Source organism: Mastigoproctus giganteus, chromosome 3 (genome assembly GCF_048544385.1).
Source record: "Mastigoproctus giganteus isolate SK-2022 chromosome 3, ASM4854438v1, whole genome shotgun sequence".
In the NCBI taxonomy this organism is placed as follows: Eukaryota; Metazoa; Arthropoda; class Arachnida; order Uropygi; family Thelyphonidae; genus Mastigoproctus; species Mastigoproctus giganteus.
In genome coordinates this window covers 71,248,297-71,272,148 of record NC_143577.1, presented here as the reverse complement: position 1 = coordinate 71,272,148, position 23,852 = coordinate 71,248,297, and the positions used below count along the sequence as shown (strand labels likewise).

The 23,852-nt window shown below is 37.8% G+C and overlaps 1 protein-coding gene across 1 annotated transcript in view; it reads left to right on the top strand.

Annotated features, from left to right (window-relative positions):
• Positions 1-3,571, top strand: part of LOC150088075 (tetraspanin-6-like) — a 167,994-nt gene extending 164,423 nt beyond the window's left edge. Inside the window, exon 6 of the mRNA XM_090370009.1 lies at positions 3,538-3,571. The gene's annotated coding sequence lies outside the window, so the exon portion shown is untranslated. The remainder of the gene's footprint in view (positions 1-3,537) is intronic.
• The last annotated feature ends 20,281 nt before the right edge of the window (positions 3,572-23,852 follow it).

Here is a 23,852-nt window from a genome sequence, read left to right as displayed (position 1 = left end):
GTAGTGAAAGTATACGTTTTCCCCGTGGTTGGCAGGGACTCGACGGTAGGCCTTTCCTCAACTGGCGGGGGGAGGTTGAACTTCCAAACAACTACAAAGTGATACAGCAAAAAGAAAGAAGATACAATGAAAGTATACGTTTTCCCCGTGGTTGGCAGGGACTCGACGGTCCAAACAGCTACAATGTGATACAGCAAAAAGAAATGTTTCAGACACAACTTAAGAATGTATACAGAGAATACATGTACAACTGATTAAAAAAATGTATTTTCTTGCCTTTCCTCAACTGTCAGGGGGAGGTTGAACTTCCAAACAACTACAAAGTGATACCGCAAAAAGAAAGAAGATGTAGTGAAAGTATACGTTTTCCCCGTGGTTGGCAGGGACTCGACGGTAGGCCATTCCTCAACTGGCTGGGGGAGGTTGAACTTCCAAACAACTACAAAGTGATACCGCAAAAAGAAAGAAGATGTAGTGAAAGTATACGTTTTCCCCGTGGTTGGCAGGGACTCGACGGTAGGTCTTTCCTCAACTGGCTGGGGGAGGTTGAACTTCCAAACAACTACAAAGTGATACCGCAAAAAGAAAGAAGATGTAGTGAAAGTATACGTTTTCCCCGTGGTTGGCAGGGACTCGACGGTAGGTCTTTCCTCAACTGGCAGGGGGGAGGTTGAACTTCCAAACAACTACAAAGTGATACCGCAAAAAGAAAGAAGATGTAGTGAAAGTATACGTTTTCCCCGTGGTTGGCAGGGACTCGACGGTAGGCCATTCCTCAACCGGCTGGGGGAGGTTGAACTTCCAAACAACTACAAAGTGATACCGCAAAAAGAAAGAAGATGTAGTGAAAGTATACGTTTTCCCCGTGGTTGGCAGGGACTCGACGGTAGGCCATTCCTCAACTGGCTGGGGATGTTGAACTTCCAAACAACCACAAAGTGATACCGCAAAAAGGAGGAAGATGTAGTGAAAGTATACGTTTTCCCCGTTGTTGGCAGGGACTCAACGGTAGGTCTTTCCTCAACTGGCAGGGGGAGGTTGAACTTCCAAACAACTACAAAGTGATACCGCAAAAAGAAAGAAGATGTAGTGAAAGTATACGTTTTCCCCGTGGTTGGCAGGGACTCGACGGTAGGCCATTCCTCAACTGGCTGGGGGAGGTTGAACTTCCAAACAACTACAAAGTGATACCGCAAAAAGAAAGAAGATACAATGAAAGTATACGTTTTCCCCGTGGCTGGTAGGGACTCGACGGTCCAAACAGCTACAATGTGATACAGCAAAAAGAAATGTTTCAGACACAACTTAAGAATGTATACAGAGAATACATGTACAACTGATTAAAAAAATGTATTTTCTTTTTATCACATGCATGGCTAATTAAAATGTATTTTTTCTTTTTATCAGTACTTGGTATGATATCAGAGTTAAGGAAATGTTATATTGAACGTTATGCTCATTTATTCCCATTTCATTAGACTGTGTCTTTTTGATTATTAAAAAGATTGTTCGAGTTCTAAAAATGTTCATAGATGTAGCTTTTTAAAAGTATTCATTAAAAAGCAGAAATTTTCTTGATGTTTGAGTTTTGGATTTTAGGAAATGAGTCAATAAAATGGTTTACACACAACTTCAGACAGTAATAAAGGGTTAAAAAATATTAACAGATATACAATAATAAAATGTATTTTCAAAAGGTTAACTTACACACAAGAAAAAGACTCTACACACAACTTAATGATAAAAAGAAAATACATTTTTAATTAGACATACACACAAGAAAAAGACTGTGGTACTGTAAAAAACAGCAAAAAGGAATTTTCTTTTTATCCATAAAGCTTTAAAACTGTGAGAATACAACAAAAAGGAAGAAAATGTACCAATAAAACGTTTCAGACACAACTTAAGAATGTATGGCTAATTAAAAATGAACCATACACACAAGAAAAAGACTCTGGTACTGTAAAAAAAAAAATTAAATAGAGATATATACATGGCGCCATCTAGGGACAAAAATACGAACAAAACAAAAACCGGTAAGCATGTGGCGCCATCTAGGGTACGAAATGTGAACTAAATATAATTTTCACACCTGTAGTCGTGGGATAGTATGCAAAAGTGTTTAAATCCCTCCAGATCTTATACAATTGTGTTTTAAAAACATTTAGACTTTATGCAAATGTGTTAGAACCCCCTACATATCTACTAATGTGTATCGTTTTCAAGAAGATCCAACAAATTTCCTTGCAAGGTTTGTGACCATGGATGAGAGGTAGGTCCATCACCCTCAGCCAGAAACAAAGGAGCAATCCAAACAGTGGAAACACAGCTCTTCACCCCCTCCAAAGAAAGCCAAGTCGATTCCTTCTGCTAGAAAAGTGATGACACCATCGGTTTTTGGGGAAGCTGATGGAGTGTTAGTGTTACTTATTATTATTATTATTATTATTATATTAGGGTTACCCGTAATTGATTATATAAATCCGTATTTGTGACTGTAAATTGCGTGTGTTCTCTGGTCGATTTGGCTATTTTGTTGGACGAAAACCGCCCAGTTTCTGTGAGTTTTTCATCCAACCTTGCTATCTACGTCTGAGACCGACTAACTCAGCCACGGAGTGAAAAAACCCATTAAAGTTTCTCGCATCATTCATTGACGGAATTCGAACCCCGGTATTTTTCACCCGGTGTGGGGAGGACGGTGACGATACCACTGTGCTACCGCGCAGACGATGGAGTGTTTTTAAGCCACCCGAATAATTAAATTCATCTGCCGTGCATTGTGTATTATGTCCGTAAATTGCGTGTGTTATATGGTCGATTTGCTTGTTTTGCTGGACGAAAAACCTGATTTGCCGTGGGGGGGGGGGGGAGAAGGGAGTGTTACTAGTGGACTACCTCCAGAAAGGGGAAACAGGCACAGGAGCATATTATGCAGACCTTGTGAGACGTTTGCGTGAAAACATAGACGCCGAGGAAAACTCAGCAAAGGAGTCTTGTTTCGCCAGGACAACGCGCCTGCTCACAGGTCTCGTTGTCATGGCTGCATTGCATGAACGCGGCTTTGAAATCTTGAACTATTCTCGCATTCTTCAGATCTAGTACCATCGGACTTTCACCTGTTTCCTAATTTGGAAAAATACTTGGCTGGAATGCATTTTCCGAGAGACAGTGACGCCATTGCTGCAGTTGTTTCATTCCTGGAGGCCCAAGCGAAAACTTTCATCGCAGCTGGAATCAACGCATTTCAGCATCGGTGGCAGAAATGTATTGACTCCAAACAGGACGATATTGAAAATTAATATGTTACCAGACTCAAATATATCCTTCATACTCAGACCACTAACTTTCAAATGCCCATTGTATGTATGATTTTTTTTTCTCTTAAAGAAGCTTGGTGGTATATTTTCCTCATGCATAATATTTTCACATATACCTACTGTTTTCGGTAATTCACATATATTGTAGATCTAGTTTCATTCTAATTTTTAAGAGTATACTCTACCTTCAGTTAATTATCACTTCCTTTCATTTCAGCATTACTTAAACTGTACCTGACACGCAGGCCTCCACTCATAATAGCTGCATCTAGGAATTACAGCCCCAGGCAGCACGAGACTGTGAAATCAAGGCCTTCCAATTTTTGTCTATACCAGCAGTTCAGTCTACTGCACATGAAAATTAGAGCACCAAGAGCACCTTTGAGCACATCACTTTAGTTCTCTTCCTCCTACTATTCCAGAAAAATGCAAGTTTTTATTTATACCTGGCCTTTCATATCGATCGAAATTGTCTCGCTTTCAACATTATAGAAAAAAAAATAATAAAATAAAAAATAAATAAGTAAAATAAAATAAATAAATAAATAAAAAATAAGAGGAGTTCATGAAAAATCGTAATGGTGGATTAATACCAACAAGCTTGCTCTGGCCTTGCACAATAAATTGTCCCTCCTGGAAAATTATGTGATTTATGCTGCATTTATAAACTGCGTGTTGTACACTGCGAACTTCTTTACGGATCTAAGTATCAAGATACCGGAATTGCTACAACAGAATTGGAATGAATGAAAAGGCACCTTAATAATAATTTGCAACCGTGTAGCTGCAATGATTAAAATATTGTATATTTTTCTTTCTGATTTTCCTTAGTTGGAATGTTTTTTGTAATCTTGGTCATTCTGAGATGGTTTTCGTTATAAAGGAGCAAAAGATGGTGGGGGATACCTCCGCAGTACTTGGCCAATAAGAACGCTTTAATTTTTACTATAACTTTATTTTATTGTTTTTTAAAGAAATAAGAACATCCATATATTGTTAAAGACAAAACAAACATCCCTTTGGATGAAACGAATTTTATAAACAATAAAAACAGTTGGATAAAGTCGCTTAGATGATTATACAAGATTCGTTAATTGGATCGCAAAGGAAAACAAGATTGCATAATAAGGATGCAGTGCTGGATTTAAATTTGATGTGGCCCTAAGCTATAACATGCATAATACCCTTCTCTCTCTCTCTCTCTCTCTCTCTCTCTCTCTCTCTCTCCCCCCCCCCACCTGTGACAATATTAAAAAAGGATTTTTTTAAGATGGAGCTCCATCTTTGCACTCTAACCCAGTGGTTTCAACCTTTTTTTTTTTTTTTTTTTTAATAACGGCACCCCTAAGTCATTTATTTTATTTTGCGGCACCTCTACTCAAATTTTTGCCCGTTAAATCTGATTCCTCTCTCTTTCATATATATATATATAAGAATTTATATATTCTTATAAGAATAAGAATATATAAATATAAGAATTTAACGGCGCCCCCCTCGTAAGGTGCCAGTTCCAAATTACGTGAAATATCACAAATAGAGACTAAACTAACTACAATAAAATAAAAATTTGGAACTGGCACCTTACGAGGAGGGCGCCGTTAAATTCTTATGTAATTGGCCCTAAATTTTAAAATTGATTTATTATTTTTAATTGGATTTTCTAAATTATTTGGAAAATTTTCTGCTACAATTTTTAGTCTTGTTAATTAGTTTAATTTATTATTTTCGCTCAACAGTTTTGCCATGCTACTGGCATAGTTTTGATTTAATATCAGTTATACATTGGACATCATGTGGAGGAATGTGCATTTTGCTGGCCAACATACTCGCAATCAATAGCCGATCAACTTGAGCCAAAGGTATTTAAATTAATCAGTTATTCACTCTATTAGTAAGGTGTCCAGATTTAAAATTCATTTCTGTATAGATCGATGCAGTACCTTTGATACTGAATTTTCAAACGCATTAATGTCGTCTATACTAAATACTGATAAGATAGAAGTGTTGCATTTCCAAAATGCATATATTCCCAGTGAGAGAGAAACTGGAATTTTACGATTGGAGGATCATTTAAGTTAAAAATATTAACATAATGATTACATCTTATATTATTCACATTTTCCGAGTAGTGGAATATATATGATAGTGTGATTTCAGTACAAAAGAAAATTTTGAAATATTTGGCACTTAACTTTGATTAAAAATCGCGCTTGTATGTTTATTGTTCTTCATACTTCCAACTTTTTACAACCTCCGATTTGGTTTTGAAACTAATTCGTAAGTAAGATTTATTACCATAGTAAAATGCCAGCTTTGTAACAGCAGAAGAGTTTACTGTGAGGATTGTTGTTGTTATTTGTTTTTTAGGAGCATTAGCAACTAAGGCCATATTGCTCCGATTGTGAGGATTGGTTGATCATCAAGGATAACCATGCTCACTCTTAAACTCCTGAATTATGTAGAACTGACATCTCAATTTTGGGTTGTCAATCTTATGGATAACTATTCAGGAAAATAGGAGCATATTTATTGTTAAACCCAATATATTTTGATAATATTCTTCTAAAGAAATTTGATAGAAGCAACCAAGAAGTATTTTCTTAATATCTCAGATTTTATGATAAACTTAACTTTTGGATATCACCCACCCACCTTGACTTTATATAGGCTTTCCGATTTAGATAAATTAACTGTACTATGCTATGCGCATTTTTCATATTTACTAGTACGAAAAATTTATTTTAATTCTTTTCTGTGATTTTTGTTGTGCATAGTAATAATGAATATGCAAATTCTTCTTGACTCAGGGGACTGTACTGTAGTATATATATGTATATAATACAACTAGTTTCTATTATAATAACGTTTGTATGTTCTCTTGGGATGGTTGTAAAAAAGGAAATACCCGCTAATGCAGAAATGATTTCTGCGTTGACAAAAAAAAAAAAAAAAAAAAAAAAGAAGTAGATAAGACATTATTTCTGGCATTATAACGAACAAGCTATCTATGAAGTGCTTACATTCAATGGATGAAAGTGTGGAAGTCCGCATAGCATATTAACTATTATATTTCTGTATGTGTTACTTCAAGTTAATATTTATATTGTCCGCTATGTGGCATTATTATTACCGATTGTATGTAACTTAGGATTTTTTCTCACACATGGAAAAAACTTTTCCATGTGTGCATTTTGGTAAACGAAAGAGGATCTGCTAATAAAGATGCTGTCATTTCGAATGCTTCTCAGTAGACATTACTACATATTTATTAATGTGGGCTGTCATTTCGAATGCCTCTCAGTAGACATTACTACATATTTATTAATGTGGGCAGTCATTTAACCAATGAGATTTAGATATCCGTCTTCGAAATTTATAATAACGTCGGGAACTTATCCTGTAATGACTTTTGAGACTAGACAAATTTACAAGAATTTTTCTTCTTTTTATGATGAATGTGTTGTGTTCTACTCATAGTTCAGAGTTATGCATGAAAGCTTTGTTAGATTCCAATCGAGAGAGAGAGAGAAATGATAATTTATAGAAAGAATCAAATATCTTTAAATGCTTTGTAAACAAAGGTACCTTCACCCGAGGGACCATTTTCTTTTTGCATGCAAATCAACTGCATTATGATAAGAACCTAATTTCTTTGCAAATATTGGAAGGATGTACATAGGTTTCCTATCTACTTATCAAGTCGGGGGTCACTGCTAGAATACAAGGGGACGAGAAGGGAAGAATAATCTTTAACAGAAGAATAAGTTTAAACTACTTTTGCTGAGAACTAGTTTTGAAGCTTTCTCATTTCAGTGAATAAAGCACCCCATGAAGGTGAATAATACAATATTTGTTTAATTTTTTTTCTTTAAGTAATTCATTGACCCAATTTTAATTCAGTTCTATTCTGTTTACAGTTGTTCTTCTGGAACGATATTTTTGAAGTTAATTCACATTTACTCTGAGGAAAGAGAAATCTGTTTGGACTTGCATATTATCTCATATTGAGTCAGTTCGGCAGTCTAAGAACGAAAGAAAAGCTCATTACGGCACAAACGTTCATTTTAAATTTAAATCTAATACATTCAGAAATATATTGCTACTAGACGAGTGACCAACCTGTAGATTTGAGTATATTTCTCGAAAATTAAAATTTCCCGTTAGATCTGTTTGACAATCCATTTGTCTGTATGAACAATTGTTATATTCGTCATAGCGAGTTTTTTTATTTTTTTTATTTTGAGTTTTCGAGAGATTGTCTCTGTAAACTGTATGTACTCTATGGTTGGCGTATCTACTTTGGGGGATAACAATCTAATTTTCCGAAAGCAGAAAAACCATGTAAACCCTTGACTTCTGGACTAATTCTCGCATTTTGTCTCGTCATTTTGTGTACAGTAAAAGACGATTCTGGGTTCATCTCGAATTTTTCTTTTTTGCGATACGTGGGCGTCCAGATAATAAACTATTTGTACTCGCCACCGGTAGTACAAAAGAGATAACTGGAGCTTAAAGGCTTATAGCCTTTTCTCTTGCGTCTCTATAATGATTTCCATATAATCACCGTATCAAACTTTCTTTCTTTTCTCTCGATCTGTTGCTTTTTCAGTCATGGTCGTTAATAAAATCATTCAAAGAGCGACTTCATCTCTGGGAAAGTTGACTTTGGAAACGAGATCTAACACCCTTTTCAGAATTATAGAAAGTTATATTTCATTAGGAATAATCATTTAAAATTATACAGGTCAGTTAAAACAACTCCTGGGTATAACCTTCATGCACAAGTACATGGTGGGTGACCACCCAGGTGTGAACCAACGTAAGCAGGGGTCGAGGTGTGGCGCCCACACCACATGGAGGAACGCCGCCCCTCTATGTTACCAGGCAGTACTAGGTGGTAGATGACTCTCATCAACCGGTGAAATACCACCACTTTGCTTATTGGAGGCTTGAAGTGGTGGAACCCATGTTTAGTCTCTAGAGCTAAGTTCCTGGCCAACCCTTCCCTATCTCTTCCATCATGCAGTATGATTGATGATTTTTGAGGTTATGATGAATGTCGTGGCGAGATCCAATATTCCTTACATTTCGAGGGTACAGCTCTAAAACGGTGTTCGCAGGCCGGCCGCTAGTTAGTACACCGGACTGAACCTATTGGTAACTCTCTAGGAAGCTTCCGGATCAGCTAGTGTATAATCTTGCTACCTCTACTCTGCCAGATAGTGACTGGAGGGAGTCCGAGTAGTGTGTATGCGGGGAGCATTGTCGAGGCCACGTTATGTCAAGGATCTGGGTATATTCTTACCACATGTACGCCATATCCAAAAATTTCATCACTTCATACAGCATGTCCCACCCACTTTTTCTTACTATTGAATACACCATGAATTGTCAAAATAATAGAGCAAGCTTATCTGCGAAAAGATCTAAACCTCCCAAGGACTTCCTAATTCATTTCACAAATATACGTGGTCTCAATTCTAATCTCAACGATGTCCATTTCCACTTGCAGTCTTCCAAACCCCATGTACTTTTTCTGACTGAATCTCAGTTATCAGTTGATTCAACTACTGCTCATCTCAGATGTCCAAATTATTTGCTGTATGATTCCTTTCGCCTCAAAGGTGGTACTTGTGCATATGTCCGTTCTGATATTCCCTGTCAGAGACTTGGCAATTTGGAATCTCCTCTCTTTGATCTTCTCTGGCTTAAAATCTCTCTATCTCATTGTGTAAAATTCATCTGTTGTCTCTACCGTTCTCCCAACTCCACTAATCACTTGGAGCTCTTTGAATTCCTCTCCTTGCAACTTGACTTTCTCCAGTCCAACTTTCCTAACAGTGAGGTAATTTTCCTTGGTGATTTTAACGTTCACAACTCCAGCTGGCTTCCGTTTTCTAGTCACACCGACCCAGCAGGTCGAGATGCTGAGGCGTTTGCAATTACTAATGACCTAGCACAGATTGTTCATTTACCTACAAGAATTACCGGACAATCCTAATCATACAGCCAATACGCTTGATCTTTTTCTCACAAACAACCCTTCTAAGTACAAGGTTGAAGTGACAGGTCCTTTAGGCACTTCAGATCACAACTTGGTGATTGTCTCTTCTCCAATGGAACCTTTATCTCATGGCTATTCCCAACCTCGTATTGTTTGGCATTACAAGAATGCAAAATGGGATGACCTGCGAGATTTCTTTTCTTCTTTTCCTTGGTCTGATTACTGTTTCAAAACTCCTGATGTCAACGTTTGCTCAGATCGTGTCAGTGAAATTATTCTTGCAGGAATGGAATCCTTTATCCCACACTCCACTTTAAAATCTCGTCCTTTATCTAAACCTTGGTTTTCCAATAAATGTGCTAAGGCTGTCCAAGAGAAGAACGTTGCATATCGTATTTGGCTTGTTTCTAATTCTTCAGTTTCATTTTCTGCCTACACCAAAGCTCGCAACAATTGTAAAGCAGTTATTAATCAGTCCAAACTAGAGTTTGAACAGGCTAAGAGTAGAAAACTTGCTTCTTGCCCTAATGGTAGCCGAGCATTCTGGTCTCTTGCCAAAGCTATTGGCCGCAACTTTTGCCCATCTCTGTTCCCACCTCTGTCCGAACCAGATGGTTCTGTTGTCACTTCAGCCAAGGATAAAGCTGACCTGCTAGCATCCCATTTTTCTTCCAGCTCATGTATTAATGATCTTGGTAAAACACCTCCCACCATTCCTAACACTCTCCACTCAATGCCTCCTGTGGTCTTCCGTCAAAAGGATATCAGAAGGATTTTGATGAATCTTGATGCTAAGAAAGCTCCAGGTCCCGATGTTGTTTCTCCACTTGTTCTCAAAACCTGTGCTCCTGAACTTACTCCTATTCTTTGCCGCCTTTTTTCACTTTCTTATTCCAAAGGTGTTTTTCCTTCTGCTTGGAAATTTGCTCATATCCAGCCAGTTCCTAAAAAGGGTGACAAATCCCTCCCATCCAATTATCGTCCCATTGCAATTACTTCTACTCTTTCTAAAGTAATGGAGAAATCAATTAACCGCCAACTCTTAAACTACCTAGAAACCTTCCGTCTGATCAACGATCGCCAGTATGGATTCCGTCAGTGTCGATCCACTGGTGATATTCTCGCTTATGTTACCCATTTATGGACTAATTCAATGGAAAGGTTCGGTGAAACACAAGTAGTTGCTCTTGACATCTCAAAGGCTTTTGATCGTGTTTGGCATAAAGGTCTTCTAAACAAGCTTCCATCTTATGGTTTGCCAAATGTTTTTAGTAATTGGTTATCCAGTTTTCTCTCTGTTCGCTCACTGAGGGTGATGGTAGATGGCTCTCTGTCTTCTAACTTCTCCACTAATGCCGGTGTCCCCCAAGGTTCAGTTCTTTCCCCCACTCTTTTCCTCTTGTATATCAATGACCTTCTTCCATTGACTGGAAATCCTATCCATAGTTTTGCCGATGATAGCACATTGCATTCAACTTTCCATTTTGAGAAACCTTGTCCAGCTCAATCAGCTTCAAGTTCTCGAAAATCTGCTGCCAATTCCTTAAATGCCGATCTTCAGGTAATTCTCCAGTGGGGCAAAGACAACTTAGTTGATTTCAACCCTTCTAAAACTCAATCTTGTCTTATATCTCGCAAAAAGGATTCTTCTGCTCCTATGCTTATCTTTAGTGACACTCCGATTTCTAGGCAAAATGATATATCTCTTTTGGGGATTACCCTGACTTCTAATCTCTCTTGGCACAAGCACATTACAAATATTGCTTCCTCTGCATCTAAAAAACTTGGTTTTCTCTTTCGCTCTCGGCGTTACTTTTCTCCCAAACAGCTGCTCACTCTGTATAAATCGCAAATCCGCCCTGCCATGGAATATTGTTCCCACATCTGGGGTGGTGCCCCCAAAACCTCTCTCAGGCTTCTTGATTCCATTCAGAAGAGGGCAGTTAGGTTAATTAATGATTCATCTCTAACAGAGTCTCTCCACTCGCTTTCTCATAGACGCACTGTTTCTGCTGCATGCCTCTTCTACAGATACTTTCATGGGCACTGTTCTTCTGAATTGGCTTCTATAATTCCCGCTCTCTCTTTCAAAACAGTCCGAACACGTGCCGCCACCAGCCAACATCCATTTACTGTCCAACTTCAAACCCACAGAACCAACTTTTCATCTTCCTCATTTATTCATTCAACTGCCGTTTTCTGGAACAACCTTCCTTCGTACGTATTTCCTGAAAATTACAATCTACAGAAGTTCAAGTCCAATATCAACAAATATCTTCTTTTGTCTTCTGAACCTCCAACCCAAGCACGGTACTAAGTACTATAGGTTATAATACCTCTCGTGTTTGGGGTTCTCATAAAAAAAAAAAAAAAAAAAAAACTGAATTTATAAAAGTTTGAGAGTTGAAGAAACATTGAAGAATAAAAGCAAATATGCAAAACAACTCAAATCCTCTGAATGAAACTTTTGGAGAAAAAATAATTGAAAGAAAAACTTACTAGGCTACGTTTACATTTTTTTATTTTCTTAATACATACATACTAACTATAGTTTTTTTATGCAAATTCTTGAACTTTAATTTTTAACCAAACCTACATTATGGTAATTGAAATTTCGAATGATTCAATATTGGATTATGCTTGCTTTGCACGAAATAGGTGCGAAGTCCAATTGAAAAGTTTTATTTCAGTAACCCAAATGTATTTTTTTCAAATTAAAATTTATTTTGTTTTTAAGTAAAATACCAATAAAATAAAAATTACTTTTTTGTAATAAACTAATATTTCTGTAATAAAATTATTTCATTTAATAATGTTGTTTTCAATTTATTAATGTTATTTATATCTAAACAAGACAATCTGATTCAATATCTGTACAATCGCAGTCATTGTGTGGTTTGTCATCGACTTCAACAAAATGTTCCAATGACAACATCTCATTGTAAAATCGTAGTTTTCGATTCTTCTTTAAATTCGAACCAAATACTTTCGACAATAAGTTGGTTATGTCTTTCGGTTTTAAACCCGAAATGAATCGTGAGGTTAAAGTGGCTGGTGGCTCTTTCTTGTTGTGTTCTCTATGGATCACTGTATCAAGTATTCTTTCTTTTCTCTCGGTCCGTTTTTTTTTTCTTGCTCTTCACTAGAACATTGTGTCATGAGTGAATCTGCCCTTATTAAACTTAACGAGTAACCTTGATACTGGAAATTGGGTATAGAATTACCGGTATCATCAAGAAAATAAGAACAGGTGATAGAAGGGCAGATGCGCAGTTTGTCTTTGCTCAAACTCAACTACTCGTAGACACTATAAAACTTTTCATTTTGGATTTAATGTAGTTTGTGTCGAACACGTTAGATATACGAGGGCTGTTCAATAAAGAATGATCGCAATTTTTCATTAACAACCGAGCTGCTTGCTATTTGTAGCTGGCTGCGGAATTTAAGACTAAACTAAGCTACATGGCATAGCAACTCGTGCGTATGGTGTGACCTTGGCTGTTGGTCAAGTTTATGCCTGTTCATTTTCGCCTCTGTAAAAATGGACGTGACACACAAGGAACAGTATGCTGCTCTCATATTTTGTTTCCTTCTCAAGAAAACATCAGCTGAAACGTATGAATATTAAAAGAGGCTTATGGCGAATCTACGCTTCCATATAGCACAGCACACAGATTGTTTGGAATATTTAAAGACGGACGTAATTCAATCACAAAAGTTGGCAGTCCTGGAACTCCAATCACTGTTGTCACCACAGAAACCATAACCACTTCTGTAACTGTGAGAGAAGATCGTCGTATTACAGTAAGGCAACTGGTAGAGGTGTTGAGAATATCATTTGGAAACACGCACGGTATTCTCCATAACCATTTGCATATGACATGTGTTTGTGCACGCTGGATTCCAAGGATATTCACACCTGAGCAACAGCAAGTTCGCATGGAGGTTTGTCAGGCGGTGCAACGGATGGTTACTGAAGATGGTGAGGTTCTGCACATGGTGATAATGACGGATGAGACATGGCTTCATCATTTCAACCCAGCGAGTAAGCAACAGAGTTCTGTTTGTAGTCCACGTTATCGCCAACACCGAAAAAAAGCAAAGTTTTGGCTTCTGCAGGAAAAGTTATGGTCATCTCTTTTTTTTTTTTTTTTTTTTTTTTTTTTTTTTATATTCAACGTTGTTATTGTAGAGTTTTAGAAGCATCAGCGACTAAGGCCATATTGCTTCATGTATATTGTCTGTAAATTGCGTGTGTTCTCAGGTCCATTTTCTGTTTTGTTGGACGCAAAACTCGAGTTTCCGGGGAAAAAACCATGCTACCTGAGACCGACCAACTCATCCACGTTGTGAAAAAGGCCCATAAAAATTCCTCCCGTCATTGACAAGACTTGAACTCAGTTCTTTTCACCCAGTGTGGGAAGGACAACGAGGCTACCTACGAGCGCGATATTCAAGGAATGGTTTACCAGCATATTGTGCCACATACGACTGTTATGGGATTTTACTACAGAACTTTGCAGGATCACTTTCGTCGCAGACGTCACAACTGCACGGTATTTTCCCGGGTGGGTGGATGCAGTATCACAACAATGCGATACCTCACATTGCTCACACTGTCATCGAGTACTTAGCCAGCATTCATGCCATATGTTTTCACCATTCGCCCTGCAGCCCTGACCTCCTGCGATTTTTTTTTATTTCCAAAGTTAAAGAACAAACTGCGAGAAAAACGTTTCCAGTCGTCAGAAGAAGTTGTTAAGACACCGGGAGCATTTATAAAACGCATGTCAAAAAATGGCTTCCACCATGTGTTTGAAGACCGGCAGAAATGTTGGAGTGGCTACATTTTATCAAGTGGGGACTACTTTGTAAAGCGCCATCAAAATATGGATGATTAATAAAGGTAGGTGTGTTGTGAAAAATAAAAATATGATCATTCTTTGTTGAACAGTTCTCTTAACTTGGTTTGGAAAAAAATCATATTTTCATTAGCTATTCAACTTGGAATATAACTTATTTTTAATCACACTGAGGAACACTTTACAAAGGTCTACATCAATAATCGATTGAGAGGTTTCAGTCAAATTGCGTCAAAAATGGACTAATACAATTTTTTTATTATTATTAACGACTATGATTCTGTAAATAATTTGTTTTGCATATTCGTTTTTTATTTGAAATGTTTACATTGTCTTGACGGAATCTATAGAGTTGCGGCTGGAGATAACCAGTTTACAATACAATATCGAATTACAGTTAACTGAGAGGTTAATTGTAATTCGATATTGTGTTATTATTTTATTTATTATTTCCATGTTTTATTGGAAGCAGCAAAACTAGTTACTAAGAAACGACAAGTCTTTTCGTGAAATAGCATTGTATTCCTGGAAGGTTACTTCACTGCAGTATCATTTGGGGGACATGTTAGAACAACATACACTCTAAATGCACTCAGCCCAATTGCACACCGGTCATACATTTTTACCATTATGCTTTTTTATGTATAATTATGTAAGCATTTTAAGAACGTGGTAGACAAGCCGCCATGAGAGCTCATGGAGTTTTGCCAATAATATACAGGAACTTTGCTAGCAGGTTGGAACTTTTATGTAGCAGGTAGGGACTTTTATGTAACATGAACTTTGCTAGAAGGACGCAGATCTGCTAGAATGGATGCAGAGAAGGGCAATGAGATTAGCAAGGGGAACAAAAAAGGTTTTCTTACCAAGAAAGGCTTCAGTTTTTCAAATTACATTGTCTGGAGACCAGGCACCTTCGAGATGATCTGATTGAGGTGTTTTTGAAGGTTTTTGAATGGCTTGATCAAAAGCTTGATGAAATCTTGTTGCAGCAATCAACAACTGGTTGGGTAAAGGAAAACTTACGCACATCTATTCTGCAACCATCCTTCTTCAATTTTAATTTATGCACCCTCACGTGCATAATCTGGTCAAGAGGAAGAATCCCATCAGCATTGAGTTAGGATGGTTGCAGAATAGATGTGCGGAAGTTTTCCTTCACCCAACGGGTTGTTGATTGCTGCAACAAGCTTTCATCTGTTGTTGTAGAAGTGGGTAGTTTGAATATATTTAAGGAAGAGCTAGACAAACAGAGCTAGAAGGGCTAGGATATATGATATGGATATTTTTGGGCTGATGCTCTATAAGATTGCTTTCTTGCATCAATCGCCACTACTAATACAAATGAAGAGGAACTTAAAAACTCTTTCAGTTGTCGACAGGAATTGAACCCAAATATTTCCAAATGTGTGGCAGACTGTGATGTATTGTGCGGACTGAGCTGCTTGGAAAAGCAGCTCATCCTTGGAAGAAAAAAAAATGCATAAATATTGAGTGCTTCTGGTATTAGTTTTCGTTATGAGTTTTTATTTTATTTTTTACTGAAATGCAATTATGTAAGATTGATGTATAAGCTCATTGATAGAAGTCAATTTGTAAAATCACTTGGAGTTGGTAATACAAAAATTCTCCTAAATATCGATAAATGAAGTCAACACACACACACACAAAAAAAAACATTTCTTATTAAATAAACTTTATTGTAACTAAAAAATATTTTCGCTTTTCTCCTGTGGCTCTTAAAAATTTGTTTGCGAAAGTTACGCATTCGGTGATTTATAGTTTGACGCATTCGGCGGTTTATAGTAAACTCTTGATCTCAGTTTTATTTTTCCATTGCTTATATGAAATAGCAGAACTACTTCTAAAAACTTTCGATATAAAATTGCGAAGGCAATAGTTCTTATTGAAATCTGAGGTCTTGAAATTTTCTCTATGGGGTTTTACTAAATACAATATTAGAGCCATAGAGAAATTTTAAATATAAAAGCCATAGAGAAATTTTAAAACTTCGAATCTCCTTCCTCAGTGTGTAGAGTTAGTATAGTCTAAGAAAAATATTGCCCTACAGATTACTAATTAATAATACTGTACATTGATTCTGGAGATAATAAAACTAAGATGTGTACTATATTTCAAATAGAAATAAAGGATTACCCACTATAACCGCTACAGCTATGAAAAGAGAGGTCACAAGACTTATCCTAGTTACAACTGGTAAAGAACGCAACTTTCTGTAAATTAGCATTAGTTCCAAATGTAGCAAGCTGTAAACAGTTTACTAAACTGCCGTTAATTACTAAATTGTTAATCGAGATCGTGAACAGACGGTAGACTTAAGTTACTATGTGATAAAACAGCTGATGTCTCACAACGTGCGCTCAGGAAGCTCTGAATTATACTTGAAAGTTCAAATGAAACACGATATTAGATATCCACTGTAAAAAAAAAATGGATTTCGTTTTATTGATTAATGTTCAGTAGTGAGTGGTGTCCAAAGCACGCGGAGATTCAAGAGACAAAAATGCTGTCATCATTTTGAGTGTAGGACAAGAGAGCGGGGTCAAGAGTATACATACTCAGAATGAAAGAAAACAATCGATAATATTACGAGAAAACACCAAATCGATCAGATAAGCCATTCCAGAATCATTGTAACTGAAAAAAATTTTTTTTTTTTTTTTGTATTTTAGGAAGAAGTGATCGTTTAATAATACTTACATGAAAAACAGTCATAGGCATACTTATTTTTTTTTATCTTGTGAGCAAGTTTCTGTTTTTAAATTGTTATCTATCATTTATCAAAACACAGTTTGTATTAAAAAAAATAAATAAAAAATTAAGTAATCTTAAAAACGTTTAAAAAGGCTTATTTTTTTTTTAAATAAAACCTAATTAATAATAAGTTGTTTAATGACGAATGCATTAATTCAAATACTAAATTATTTATTTACCAATAACAAATAATAAAGGGTGTCCTAGAAGTTATTAACTCTAGTGACGCAGCCAAAAGTTAACGTGGGGACACATCACTATGTAGCACACTTTTGAGTTGACTGTAATACACTATGATTTCGCCACCAGATTAAAGTGCAATATGAAAACAAGCGATTCATATCATCTGAGCTGAAGATAATTCATTCATATCATGTCATCTGAGCTGAAGATATTCAGCACAAATTTCAAGAATTCAGTTCTTAGAAACAAGCAGATCGCGTGCAATATGAAATACCTCCTAGTCAAGCCTTGCTGATTAACCAACTTATGAACAAGTACAGCAGATAATTAACCAATTACACCTTGATAGTAGTGAAGCTCCAGATGGCACCCCTAGTTTTTATTAAAGTGCGTTATGTATACATCATTGATTGTTTAGTTCAAATTATTACTAGGTGCACTAGTAATCTTTCCTTCCAAGGCAATGGAAATTTCCTTGGACGGAAATCCCTTCAGGATTGCTCTGATTCGTAAACAAGCTAGTAGTAATAATGATACAAGATGCTCCACAACAACAAGCCTAGCTGAAACCATTGTGCGTATCCACACTGCACTTTAAAATAAGACACAATGCGATATCTTTTATTTAGACATCAAAGGTGCTATTGACAGCACAGATAATAAGAAAGCTGTCGAGATACTTAAAAAATATTTTCTCATTGACGCAGTGTTAATCTATAGTACAGCGTAAATCACAGATCTCTTTTTCCCCACTGGCACCGACGATATTCACGTCACAACCACAACAGGCATTCTTCAAGGAGATGTACTATCCAGCATCTATTTTCAGCATCTCTACAGCCACCCCTTCCCTCGTGGGTAGCACAGTTGGAATAATCACTGTCCTCTCCACACCGTGTGGGAAAGACCTAAGTTCGAATTCCGTCAATGATCGAGAAATTTATGGGTCTTTTTCACAGCGTGGCTGAGTTATTCGGTCTCAGGCGATAGTAGCATGGTTTTTTATCCCGAACATTCGGGTTTTTCGACCAGCAAAACAGCAAATCGACCACAGAACACATGTAGTTTACAGACATAATATATACGGCGCAATATTGCCCAAGTTGCTGATGCGTCTAAAAATCCTACAACAACCAACCGACAGCCGCTCTTGTAAGTAAATCCAAATCTGCTGCCATATGCCGATGATTTAAAGTTATTTATTAATTCAAAACTAGTGATGAAATCAATTTTAGCTATGATGCTAATTTACAGACGTGTAGATTCGTCAATGCAAGAAATCTGCCCAGATAACTTATTCCTTACAGAAACAACCAAACCACATAGAAATTAAAATTGCAGAAACACCTAGGAGTAATATTTGACTAAAATCTTTTAATTCTCATTATTTTCATATTGTCCAAAAAATTCAAAAAACAAAATGGTTGGTCAAACAAGAAACAGCAGCGATCTGAGAGAGAGAGAGAGAGTCATAAATTATGATCAAAGTTGCATCTTTTCCACACTGTCATCTGCTTCCGAAATCTGGTTTGTAGCTCCTCAAGTAACAGTCAAAACGTTTCTTGTTCTAGAGTACCGCGTTCTAAGGTGGCTCAATAGCAAACTTGTTTTTTTTTCTCATACAATACCCAGGCAACAGCTTTATGATAACTTAAACAGGAAATCTCTGCAACAGATAATTAACGAGTTTGGAGTCATGCTTCTTAAAAAGTTGATTATTTTTGCAATCGATTGACTTGCGGGTAGCGTAGTTTGTAGAATCGTCATTTTCCCCATAAAGGTTGAAAAGAAGCGAGTTCGAATCCTATCGACAAAGAGAGTAATTTTTATGGGCCTTTTTCACAACATGGCTGAGTAAATTGGCATCAGGCGAGGATAGCATGGTTTTTTTCTGGAAACTCAGGTTTTGAATCCAGAAAACGACAAATCGACCACAGAATACATGCAATTTACAGACAATATATACGGCACAATATGGTCTAAGTTGCTAATGCGCCTAAAACTCTAAAGCAAACCAAATATAGCTCCTCCAGACTCAAACAAATGGACAGAATGTTTCGAATGCACCCCTTAATCTCATAAATTGATTTCCAAAGATTTAACTGGCAAGCATAGAGGAATCAGATGAAAAGAAATGCAAACAGCAGCCTACCTTCAACAAACTAATTAGCAAACCAACGCATTATGTGCTATGCTGCAACTGTCTTATTTTGTTAACACATGAATAATAATTCATGTTCATTGTTTTATGTATATGTATATTGTTTATTCATTATTTTATTTTCAGTGTACCTAAATTATTTGTCCATAGCTATGTACTGTGAAAAGCTTACTTTCATATTCCATAAATTAATATTTATTTATTATCTCTGAAATTCTTTTTCCCTTAACTGTTAAGTATCTCCTTAATTTTTTTGGTTCTTCAAGGTATTAATTAATCTATTTCCTTTGTGCTTTAGTTTCATCTTTGGAAACAAAAAGAAATCGCAAGGAGTAAAGCTCGGAGATTTAGGAAACCAGAATTTGGTTCTTGGCCAGAAGCTGTCGGAGAGACGGAGCAGAATGAGCGGGGGCATTGTTTTAAAGGCTACTAGAACGTCTGTGCTTTTAATAAAGAATCTTTAAAATTATTTATCAATAAATAAGAATGTCGGTAATTTATCATGTGTTTCTGAAACCGTTTTATGAAACTTGATGCAACCTTTTTTGTTATTCAATGTAACTCATTACCAAAAAATCACGAAGCATGTTTGACACGCCTTCACTAAACAGCTTTACATGCTCGTACTTGATTAATGCAACACAGAATGGTATATGACAAAAAAACTACGCGAAAGTATATCTATTGCCACCTAGCTGGTAAAATTTGTACTTCGTACTATTACATTGGTAAACATATAAAACGTTGGGAAAACGAAAATTCCCAATCTTAACTAATGCTGCTGAACCGAAAATGACATTAAAATTTGTCAATTGGCTTTTGTTTTCGAATTACAGTTGGGGTCTCATTTTAGCGAGTTGCTCTACATAGTGGCATAGTGTTTTATGGAAGGCGCCACCGGTTGTTTCCCACATCTGCACCATGGTACTTTGTGAAGAATTACAGAATCTCTGTAAAAGCCAGAAAAAGTGTGGTGTCTGGTTTGTGACAGAGTAGTGCTATGTTCTGTTGTTCTGTCTCTGGCTGCTTAGCCGCAGGACCCCTAAGGGAACCCCACGTTGCCCGCCACCACCACTGGGAGGTGAGCCAGGCTGCCCATTATACTCTGGCTGGCCTCCGCCAGGGTTGCCTAATCTTCCTGACGGAGACCAAACAAAAAAAAACAATAATAATAAAAAAATAATAATAAATAAATAAATAAATAAAATAAGTAAATAAAGTAACAGATTTAAAAAAAAAGAAGAAGAGAGGATTGGAGGGGGAATGAATTTGGGTGGGTTGACAGGAGAAAATAAATCCATCCTAGTTTAGGCGAAGTATAGGAAAGGGTGTGGGTTTAAAAGTCACAGGGGACAGGCGCCCCTGTGTAATTGCCAATGGCACAGTACCTGTAGATCCCGCACTGTGGTCAGTGCCAGCAATCCCGCACCTAGATCGGTGTCAGCAGTATAATCCTATCCATTTCGGGTTTGCGTTGACTTTTAAATCCCGCACTCCGAGGAGTGCTAGCATCCCGCACCTTGGATGGTGCCTGCCATAGAATCTAACCCTATTAGGGTTAGCATGATCATGTCGGTGTTGTTCTGGGGGGATGGAGAGTTATCCCACGCCGGTCCGGTTTAGTTCTTGGGCTCCGAGTTCTGCAATCTTAGCTCGCCTAAGTGCAAATGTTTCCTGCGCTTGGTGGTTAATGCCTTATAGGTATCTTCCTCGAGTAGCAGAATGATTTCTTGATTGCAAGGGTTTCTCTGTATTGTGGTGAGGAATTTAAGCCTAATGTTATAGCTGCGGCACTCATATATGAGGTACCCCAAGGACTTCTCTTCGCCGCAGTGGCAACGCGGATCATTCTCGATTCCCATGGCGGTCAGTTTTTGTTGGAAGGATCCATGGCCGGTGATGATAAAGGTCACATGGAGGCAGAGGAAAACCAGGGTGGAGGTTCTGGGTGAGATGAACTTACAGATGGAAGGAATCGTTTTGTGATGGCCCCTTTTGTGGCAGTGTCCCAGTCATGTTGACATATCTCTTGTAGATGTTGGATTATCCGTTGTCTTTCCTGCCTGGTGCCATTTGTGGTGTCAAGTTGAAAATTAAGCAGTTGGGTTGGAACTCCCTTCCTTAAATGATAAAAGCCCTCTTTTAACCACTTCTAAGTATAGTGGCTGACAACCAGTTAATACCTGCAGAGCAGGGGTGCTGATGGTGCGGCACACCCTACAAATTGAAAGAAGCATGATCCTCTGGATTGAATCCAGCTTACGTTTATTTCTTGCTAGGATGGCTTTTCGGTACCAGATGGAGGCATAACACACAATTGGCACGTATACTGCTTGGTATATGAGAGTAAGAGCTTTGTACTTCAGCTCCCAGTCTGCCCTGCTGACCTGCATTATCATAGCACTGTACCTTTGAATTTTGTTGGCTAGATGCTTTAGGTGGTGGAAGCTAAGCCCCGAGTCTAAGAAGATACCTAGGAGCTTGACTTCAGCGTGCAGCCGTATGGGTGTAAAGTTTAATTTTATTATAGGTGGTCTTGTGATTTGTAGCTTGCCTTTAAGGAGCATGGATTTTGTTTTCTCTCCTGAAATGGTAAGGTTGTGCAGGGCTGCCCAGTTCTGGGGTTTTAGCAGTGCTCCATTTGCCATTTTCTCCAGGGTCGCCCTGGTGTTAGCACACCAAAAGGACAAGATCATCTGCGAAGGCCAAGGGCTCAACACCTCTCAGGTCCATGCCCAGGAACTCATCCAGGAAAATAGACCAGAGGAAAGGGCCAAGCACAGAGCCCTGCGGACAGCCTCGATCGATGTACCTAGGCACTGGAATCTGTTGGTAACTTGGACTTTCCTACCAGTTAAATATGACCTTAAACTGTTGTATAGATTGTTGGAAACACTTGATTGCCGAAGTCTCCGAAGAACACTGGGCCACCGTAGTCGATCAAAGGACCCAGTGAAGTCTACCATGATTGCAAGGGGGTACTTAAAGGCTGTGTGAGTTGCTTGAGCGATTAATCTGTTGATGGCACCTTCTGTGCTGCAACCTGCTTTGAATCCAAATTGCTTTTCACTTGGAAGTTTTTGTTCTTCATATCTGGCAGTTAAGCGAAATAGGAGCAGGTGTTCTTGTAACTTGGCCATTACAGAGAGCAAGGCAATCGGTCGGTAGGAGGTTGGAATTTGTGGTGGCTTGTCGGGATTTTTCAATATAAATTTCAGGGTTGCCGTTTTCCAGGATGTTGGAAAGGTGCCTTCTCTACATTATCAACTACGGCTCTCTGCAAAACGCATGGCAACACCGCAGTTTCAATACCACAACACTCTTTTCACGTGATCGGCAACTGTCGCCTCGCTCTGCATCACGTGATAAGTTGTCTCCTTAAATGTGTCTTCAATTCTGTTGCAGTAATCCTCAAATAAGGATAGGTACTGGATGATTTATTCTCAGTTAACGGTTCTTTGTGATATTCCTACTTTTTGTGCAGCATTTGTGTCGTGTAAGATTGATATATGTCCTGTAATTGTGTGAATAGTCACAGATGAAGTGAGTGCATTGAACCAGTGAGACCAATTATGACAGCATCACAGGATTCGGAAGTGATTTTTTTTGGATTGGAAAAGTGCCACTGTATCCCAATACATAAGGGTGGTTTTAAGAGTGAAGTGGGAAATTACCGGCCAGCCTGTCTAACTTCAGCAGTAGGGAAAATTATGGAGGCAAATTATTAAGGGTGGGATTCAGGATCATTTAGATAGAAATGGAATTCTAAAGGATACTCAGCATGGTTTTGTAAAGGGAAAATCATGTGCAAATAATCTGGTTAGCTTGACATGATCACTCAAGAATTGGATTTAGGGAATAATTTTGAAATTGTTTATTTGGATTTCAGCAAAGCATTTTACTCCCACATGAGCGGTTACTTTATAAGCTGAAACAGGTTGGAATCACGGAAAATCCTTAGATAGATATCTGGATGGCTTCAGGGCAGGATGCAGAGGGTTTTGATAAATGGTTATTCTTCAGATTGGGTTGATGTTAGAAGTGGGATTCCCAGGGATTAGTATTAGGACCACTGTTGTTTTTGATTTTCATAAATGACATCGATGAAGGGATAGAGGGCGTGGTGTCTAAATTTGCAGATGATGTAAAGATTGGTAGAGTAGTTAATGATCACCACCAAGCAGAGCTTCTTCAGAGTGAACTAGACAGACTCCAGGAATGGTCAGAAAAATGGCAGCTATACTTTAATCCAGTAAAGTGTAAGTTATTACACCTGGGGAACAGTAACACCAAAACATCTTATACACTTGGTGGAGTTGAACTAAAGCCGTTAGTGGAGGAAAGGGACTTGGGTATTACGATACGGTCAGACATGAAGTTCTCCGACCATTGTTGACGGAGTGTAAGGAAGATTCGTGGTTTCCTATCGATGATTTATCGAACCATTACTAGTAGAGATAAGGACGTCATAATCCCATTATATAATGCTATTATTAGACACAATTGGAATACTGTGTTCAAATATGGAGACTGCACCTAAAGAAACA